We start from the raw sequence: 9503 nt of genomic DNA on the forward strand, positions 1-9503 counted from the left end.
ACTGCCTATAAGTGTTGTAGCAAGGTTTAGGTATATCCATTCAATAAATAAATAAATAACTTGTGTAAATTGTATCGTATTTAATAGTATTTCGTAGTAAAATTAATAGTATTACGTACTACACCTCGCACACGTCACCTTTTCACACAAGTTATAAGATTACAAATCTAGAAAGCTTGAATCTTTGGTGTTCTTGAAAACCTTGAAGCATAAAGCTTAGATCTTCAAGTTACATGAAGACCACAAACACAAGTTTTGATCTTTATAACATAATAATGAGATCATAAGTTAGAAAAACTTAGATCCAACAAAAGATATGAAGATTCAAAGCTAGAAAGCTTGAATCTTGGTTGTTCTTGAAGATCTTGAAGCATAAAGCTTGGATCTTTAAGTTACATGAAGATTACAAACACAAGTTTGAATCTTTATAACAAAATAACAAGATTAAAGCTAAAAGATTTAGATATACAAAATAGGTGAAGATTCAAAGCTAGAAAGCTTGAATCTTCCATGTTCTTGAAGGATTCGAATCCATGTTTGAATCTACAAGATGTAATCAAGATCAAAGCTAAAAAGCTAGACCCTTTGATGATGATGATGATGATGATGATGATTTCATGAGAGTGAGAGGAAGAAGAAGAAGAAAAATCAATTACTTACACTTTTTAGAGAGAGAAGAACTAGAGAGAGAATTAGAGAGTAAGTGTGTGTAAATTACAAATGAAAACAAGTGTAAAATGGATGGAATAAGGCTTGTATTTATAGGTGGTGAGGTGAGGGAGGGGGTGAGTTATCCGTGGGTATGGGGAGGGGACAAGGGGGACACCTTTTTGCTTTTTGGTTAATGGTTGTCTAAAGTTGGTGCTTATGTTAGGATCTCATGCAACATTAAGGATAATACTTGACAAAAATGCTAGTATGTTCCCTCTAATAAATGGGCATTTGTCTTACATTAATATGGGTCACTAACTTATTTAAATTGGGCTAATTAAATAGTCCATTAGCTAGAGTAGGGTGGGCTAAAGTCCAACAAGGTAGAAAGTCCAACAAGACTAACTAGTGTGTTCTAGTAAATTACTAAGCGTAATTAAGCATCCAAAAACCGAAGTAATTGTTATTATAAAATAACAATTAGTATTACGTAGTCATAATATTCCGATTATGACCAAAGTTAAACGTGTACCAAGTACGTAGCTCGTTTCAAACGTCATGTGACACCAACGGTCGTAAAAGCATTCGGGGATCAAGTTAAGTGATTACACACTTAATAGCATGTTGTAAGATATTAATGAAAGTAATTAATCATTAAATAAGATCCCAAAGCATAAACTTGCTCAGTACGTACATATACGCAGTTTCGTGAAAGCACAAAGCACAAAAGCAAGTCGAAAAAGCCGGGTCGTTACACATCATCTCTCATCTTCTTCTTCTAACTTTTTTCCTAGGTGGTTTATCCGTAAATTTTATTTTTATTCGAAAAAGCCGGGTCACTAAACGGTAAAAACCTCCTTTTATAATAATAATAATACTACTTATATATATATATATATATATATATATATATATATATATATATATATATATATATATATATATATATATATATATATATATATATACAATATATATATATATATACAAATATAGGTTAAAATATATATAGCGTCAAACTCAGCTAGCTCCCTGTGGAACGAACCGGACTTACTAAAAACTACACTACTCTACGATTAGGTACACTGCCTATAAGTGTTGTAGCAAGGTTTAGGTATATCCATTCAATAAATAAATAACTTGTGTAAATTGTATCGTATTTAATAGTATTTCGTAGTAAAATTAATAGTATTACGTACTACACCTCGCACACATCAAGTATATTTTTGGCGCCGCTGCCGGGGAACACTCAACGCCGAAGCGAAACGCTATAAAAAATTAGTTTTTAAGTTATTTTTGTAAAAATATATTTATATAAGTTTTAAGTTTTAAAAACAAAAATATAAAATCATAAATATATATATATATATATATATATATATATATATATATATATATATATATATATATATATATATATATATATATATATATATATATATATATATATATATATATTAAGTGTTTAAAATTAAAAAGTTTTTATTTTTAAAAACTAATAAGTAATTTTTGTTAAAATATAAGTTTTACTTAAATTATATTTTCTAAAAATTAAAATCAGAAAAAGAAAATAAAAATCAAAATATATAAAAAAAATTATTTTACGCTGAACCTGCATATTTTGGCCTGCATTAATCTGAGACTGCGTAACTTCGCACTCGCGGAGATTTTTGGGCAGAAACCATCCGCACTCGCGGAGCCGCCTGACAGGCTGAACCTCAAACCGCATTAATTACGGGATTAGGGTTATTTATTTAATTATTATTATTAATTAGGGTTTAATTAAATTAATAATTAGTTTTAGTTTTAATTTAATTATGTATTTCAAGTTTTAAGAAGTTTTATTAATTAATACTTTTATAAAAAAATAATATTTTTATAAAAATAAGTAATTTTATCATTTTTTGTTTCTTTTTATAAATTTTATATTTTTATCGTTTATTCGTAATTTGTATATTTTTCGTTCGTAATTAGTTTTAAACTTAATTTTTGCCGTAGTTCTTTTATATTTCTAGATTTTTAGGCTTTGCCGTAAAAACCCTTAGTGCTTTTTCTTTAGATTAAGACTTAGGCGCTTTAGAAATTTACGACGTCGCTTATCGCTCTAGTTTTAAATAGATCTAATTAAGTTATTGTCATTTGGATATAGAATTCCTTTAAGCTTTAATACCTTTAGATGCAAGTTTTAAGTATTTAGTTTTTAGACTTTTAAGTTTCGACGCTCCACTTTCTTATTTTTGTTTTTCGACGTTTGTTTTTCGACGTTTTTCGACGCACTCTTTTTCTTTCTCATTTCTACGCTCTAGTTTTTAGGACATAGAATATTCTTTATTTTCTTTAAACTTCGACGAAAAAATTATTTTAAGCGGTTAAATTGATAGACATCCAAAATTTTCTGCTTCGTAGTAATAGTTGGATTTGTTAGTGGCTGAGTTGTGGATTTTTCGACTTAAAGGATCCTGGCTCCCTGCTGCATCTTTTGGCTATTCGAAACGTGGGCAAAAGTAGAAAAGTCTATTAATTTGATAACTTATATAATTTTTTATTTTTTTATAACTAATAGGATATTCAGTAAATGCACCGAGCAAAACGTTCACCACCTTTCATACGTTCACCTCCTGTAACTCGATCAAGACATCTAGCCAATATTATCGCCGTTGATTTTTCTTTAGAATCGTCATCTAGTCAACCAAGTACTCCAATTCAAATTTCCAATAATCCATTTTTTGAACCCGACCTCACAATTGAGAACCCGGAGGATATTCAAGGACAATTTAGAGATCCTGAACCACTAATCATTCCTCCTGAACCACAAATTATACAACCAGAAATTATCGAGGAAGAAACCATTAAATCAGAATCCCCTAGTGATTCAGATTCAACAATTTCAATCATGGAAAATCAGGAACCTCTAAGTATGGAAGATCGAATGAGAGCTACACGCACTGGCCAAGGTTATGCAATTACTCAACCTGACATTAATGCGCCAGATTATGAAATCAAAGGACAAATCCTACACATGGTAACTAATCAATGCCAATTTAGTGGTACGCCGAAGGAAGATCCAAACGAACATCTTCGTACCTTTAATAGGATTTGTACTCTATTCAAAATCAGAGAAGTTGAGGATGAACAGATCTATCTCATGTTATTTTCCTGGACTTTAAAGGGAGAAGCCAAAGATTGGTTAGAATCGTTACCTGAAGGGGCGATTGATACATGGGATATTTTAGTTGAGAAATTTCTTAAAAGATTCTTTCCGGCATCTAAAGCCGTGAGACATCAAGGAGAAATTGTTACGTTCACACAAAAGCCAAATGAAACTTTATATGAAGCGTGGACAAGATTTGAAAAGTTGTTGAGAGGATGTCCTCAACATGGTTTAGACACTTATCAAATAGTACAAATATTCTACCAAGGATGCGACATTACTACATGAAAAGACATCGACATAGCAACTGGTGGTTCCATTATGAAGAAAACTGCAACTGAAGCTTACAAAATTATTGATAACACAGCCTCCCACTCACATGAGTGGCATCAAGAAAAAGACATCGTTAGATCATCTAAAGCAGCTAGAGCCGATTCTAGCCATGACTTTGATTCCATTTTTGCAAAGTTAGATGCTTTCGAGAGACGAATGAAAAAGATGACTAAAGATGTTCACGCAATACGAATTAGTTGTGAGCAGTGTGGAGGACCACATTTGACAAAAGATTGTCTCAGTATTGAACAAATAAAGGAAAAAAGAGAGAATGTTTCATATATAAATCAAAGGCCTGGAAATAATTATCAACCTCCAAGACCAAACTACAATCAAAATCAGAATTATAACCGAAATGTTCCATACAACAACCAACAAGGTCCTAGCAATCAACAAGTATCCAATAATACTTACAACCAGCAAAGACCTATTTTTCCAAATAAACCACCACAAACCGATGATAAAAAGCCAAATTTAGAAGATATGATGTCGAAGCTAGTTGAATCTCAAACACAGTTTTTCACATCTCAGAAACAAACTAATGAACAAAATGCTGAAGCATTTAGAAATCAACAAGCTTCTATCCAAAATCTGGAACAAGAAGTAAGCAACCTAGCAAGGTTGATAGGTGAAAGAAAACCGGGGAGTCTACCTAGCGATACAAATGCTAACCCCCGGAATGAAACATCTAAAGCCATTACCACAAGAAGTGGTATTACACTCAAACCACCTGAAATACCTGTAATTTCTGATGACTCTATTCCTACTCCACAAGCACCATAGCCTGAGCAAGATAAGGAAACAGAACCGGTAGTTGAAAAGGTTAATGAAGATAATATAGTTAAGGCTAAACCTTATGTTAAACCATACCAACCACCGCTTCCTTACCCGAGTAAAATGAGAAAAGAAAGACTTGAAGCCGAGCAATCCAAATTCTTGGATATGTTTAAACAAATAAATGTCAACCTTTCTTTCATTGATGTAATTTCAGGAATGCCAAGATATGCTAAATTCTTGAAAGATCTAATCACAAATAGAAGAAAAATGGAAGAACTCTCAGCTGTTACTATGAATGCTAATTGTTCTGCAGTGCTGTTGAATAAACTACCAGAAAAATTATCAGATCCAGGAAGTTTCACAATTCCATGTTTTCTGGGTAGTCTTAGTTCAATAGAAGCATTGGCAGACTTAGGTGCTAGTATAAATCTAATGCCATATTCATTATACGCTAAACTAGACCTCGGAGAATTGAAACCAACAAGAATAAGCATACAACTAGCCGATCGATCAGTAAAATATCCTAGAGGGATAATGGAGAACATGCTAGTTAAAGTTGGTACTTTAGTATTTCCAGTAGATTTTGTTATTCTGGACATGGAAGAAGATTCTCGAGTTCCTCTCATATTAGGAAGACCATTCTTAAACACAGCTAAAGCAATAATAGACATGTTTGGTAAGAAACTGACCCTAAGTATAGAGGACGACAGTGTTACCTTTTCAGTTGATAGAGCCATGCAACAACCGAAATCTGCAGATGATACATTTTATTATATTCAAACTATAGATTCACATGCAAAATTGTTAGAAGAATTTCCAGAATTACAAGGAACAGGAGAATGTTCTTTAGGAGAAGGAACTGAACCAATTGATGAAGCTGAAATGTTAGCCGCACTCATGGCTAATGAATACGAACCAACAACAGAAGAACTTCAAATGTTAAAAGAGGAAGACAGATATCGATACAAGTCATCAATAGAAGAACCACCGATATTAGAGTTAAAGCCACTTCCAAACCATTTGGAATACGCTTATTTACATGGTGAATCTGAATTACCTGTAATAATATCGTCTTCTCTTTCAGAAAATGAAAAATCTCGACTCATTTATGTGCTAAAAGCTCATAAACCATCTATTGCATGGAAGATTCATGACATTAAAGGCATAAGTCCTTCGTATTGCACACATAAAATTCTTATGGAAGAAGGTCATAAAACCTATGTGCAACGCCAACGGAGACTAAATCCTAATATGCAAGATATTGTTAAGAAAGAAATTATTAGAATGCTAGATGCAGGTTTAATTTATCCAATCTCTGATAGTCCATGGGTAAGCCCAGTTCAATGTGTACCTAAGAAGGGTGGCATGACTGTCATCACAAATGAAAAAGATGAGCTTATTCCTACTAGGACTGTAACAGGATGGCGTGTTTGTATTAATTATAAAAAATTAAATGACGCCACCAGAAAAGATCACTTTCCCTTACCTTTCATTGATCAAATGTTGGAAAGATTAGCTAGGAATAGTTACGATTGTTTTCTTAACGGTTTCTCCGGATACTTTCAAATTCCAATCGCACCCGAGGACCAAGAGAAAACCACATTCACGTGCCCTTTGGTACTTTTGCGTACAAACGCATGCCATTTGGACTTTGCAACACCCCTGCAACCTTTCAAAGGTGCATGATGGCGATTTTTCACGACATGATAGAAGAATGCATGGAAGTTTTCATGGATGACTTTTCAGTCTTCGGTGATACTTTTGAAACATGTCTAGTTAATCTTGAACGAATGCTTATTAGATGCGAGCAAACAAATCTAGTACTTAATTGGGAGAAATGCCATTTCATGGTTAAAGAAGGCATCGTTCTTGGTCATAAAATTTCAAAGAAAGGAATTGAAGTGGATAGAGCTAAAGTAGATGTAATTGCTAAACTTCCACATCCCACCAATGTTAGAGGAGTTAGGAGTTTTCTAGGGCATGCCGGTTTTTACCGACGTTTCATAAAAGACTTTTCTAAAATTGCCACTCCTATGAATAAATTCCTAGAAAAGGATGTTCCATTCATCTTTTCAGATGAATGCATCAAATCTTTTAATATTCTTAAAGAAAAACTCACTAATGCGTCGATCATGATAACTCCAAATTAGAATCTACCATTTGAACTCATGTGCGATGCAAGTGATTTTGCAATGGGAGTCGTTTTAGGACAAAGAATTGAAAAACGATTTCAACCTATTTATTACGCTAGTAAGATGTTACAAGGAGCACAAACGAATTACACAACTACTGAAAAAGAACTCCTTGCTATTGTCTTTGCTTTTGACAAATTTCGTTCATATCTCGTTCTAGCTAAAACGGTGGTCTATACTGATCATTTTGCTCTTAGATACCTATTTTCAAAACAAGATGCCAAACCACGATTAATCTGTTGGATCTTACTCTTACAAGAGTTCGATATTGAAATTCGAGACAAAAATGGAGCAGAAAATCTCGCAGCTGATCATCTTTCTCGTCTTGAAAATCCTGAATTAGAAGTTCTAAATGAATCAGTCATACAAGACAACTTTCCTGATGAATATCTCTTGAAAATCGATTATAACGAAATTCTATGGTTTGCAGACTATGCAAACTACTTAGTATGTGGATTCCTTGAAAAGGGTTGTCATACCAAAAATGAAAGAAATTCTTTAGTGATATAAAACACTATTTCTGGGAAGATCCACATTTGTTTAAAAGTTGTCCCGATAGAATAATACGCCGATGTGTATTCGGGGATGAAGCTAGTCAAATCTTAAACCATTGTCACACAGGACCAACAGGAGGGCATTATGGGCCTCAACTCACAGCAAGAAAAGTTTATGACACTGGATTCTATTGGCCTACAATTTTCAAAGACGCACACCTTCTTTGTAAATCCTGTGATGCTTGTCAAAGGGCCGGAAAAATAAGTCAACGTGATGAAATGCCACAAAATGTCATTCAAGTATGTGAAGTATTTGACGTTTGGGGTATTGAATTTATGGGCCCATTTCCAAAATCTCATAATAATCTCTACATTCTCGTTGCAATTGATTATGTATCTAAATGGGCGGAAGCACAAGCTCTCCCAACTAACGATGCACGAGTTGTAGTCAACTTTTTAAAACGTCTTTTTGCAAGGTTCGGAACACCGAAAGCTTTAATAAGTGATCGAGGTACTCATTTTTGTAATAATCAACTTGAGAAAGTTCTCAAAAGATATGGAGTAACTCATAAAATCTCAACCGCTTATCATCCACAAACAAGTAGACAAGTTGAAAATACCAACCGAGATTTAAAATGTATTCTAGAGAAAACCGTAGGATCGAATCCAAAGGAATGGTCCATGAAATTGGAGGATGCACTCTGGGCTTTTAGAACAGCCTACAAAACTTCAATTGGAACCACACCTTTTAAACTCGTTTACGAAAAAGCATGTCACCTTCCAGTAGAAATTGAGCACAAAGCATTTTGGGCTTTGAAGACATGTAATCTTGATTTACATGAAGCTGGTCGTCTACGGTTAAGTCAACTAAACAAATCAGAATAATTAAGACATGATGCATATGAAAATTCTTTAATCTATAAGGAAAGAACGAAGAAATGGCATGATAAAAGAATCAAAAGTTTAAAAGAATTTAAGGAAGGAGACCGAGTTCTTCTTTTCAATTCACGATTCAAGCTATTTCCTGAAAAATTGAAATCAAGATGGTCTGGACCATTCATAGTCAAAAGAGTTTTCCCATACGGAACAATAGAGTTAATAAATTCAAACGGGACTGAATTTAAGGTTAATGGTCACATAGTTAAACATTACATAGATAATCCAATGGAAGTTGAAGATGAAGTTAATCATAATTTCGACACCACAGCTAACTAAGTGTGGGAAGATTCGAATCTTTTAAGAGTAATATGAATTTTTGTTAGAGTTAGATGTTCTGTTTTCGTGTAGTTCTCGAGAATGGAATCCGATTGGTCTTTCCCTAGCAGACCCTAAAGAAGTAGTCTTCTCCCTCCATTCTGAATTTTTGTGTTTTTAGGTTTTACGAGATGAAGAATTTCTTTGATATGAACCATGGTCTACTACTACACGCTATGATTACTAAACTTAATAATAACATTTTCCCGAGTGAACTGGTGTCATTCATAAGAGGCAAAATGGACGAAGTGAGGAAAGAACTCAGAAAGAATCATAATAAGACACATTTTGGTAAAGGAAAATCAAAATCCGCAATAAAAAGAAGAGCACGACACCTTGAAAGATGTCATAAATGTGGAAAATGGTCACACGAAGGGAAATGTTTGAACAATCAAACACATTCCAATACCGAGTTCGTTACTCTATGCAGAGAAGGACCGTTCATATGTTTAGAAGAAAAGTTATTGAAAATTCGAGGTTACGCTTATGTAGCTATGGAGAACCAAATTGAATGACTCTCCTATGAGTCGGCTAAAGCAGGTCTCTGAGAATTCTATCTCATAGGTAAGTATGTACAGTTTTTATTTGTTTTTATTTATTGCTTTTAACCTTTTGATAATAAACGCTGAATCGTTCGCTATAAAGTATTAA

General features: G+C 33.5%; 1 non-coding gene across 1 annotated transcript; it reads right to left on the minus strand.

The window, feature by feature from the left end:
* Window positions 1–3928: 3928 nt before the first annotated feature.
* On the minus strand, window positions 3929–4035 carry LOC139873955 (small nucleolar RNA R71). The gene has a single exon (XR_011767664.1). It is a non-coding gene; the product is annotated as a small nucleolar RNA R71 (small nucleolar RNA).
* Between the last annotated feature and the right edge of the window lie 5468 nt (window positions 4036–9503).

This window comes from Rutidosis leptorrhynchoides, chromosome 10 (assembly GCF_046630445.1).
Source record: "Rutidosis leptorrhynchoides isolate AG116_Rl617_1_P2 chromosome 10, CSIRO_AGI_Rlap_v1, whole genome shotgun sequence".
In the NCBI taxonomy this organism is placed as follows: Eukaryota; Viridiplantae; Streptophyta; class Magnoliopsida; order Asterales; family Asteraceae; genus Rutidosis; species Rutidosis leptorrhynchoides.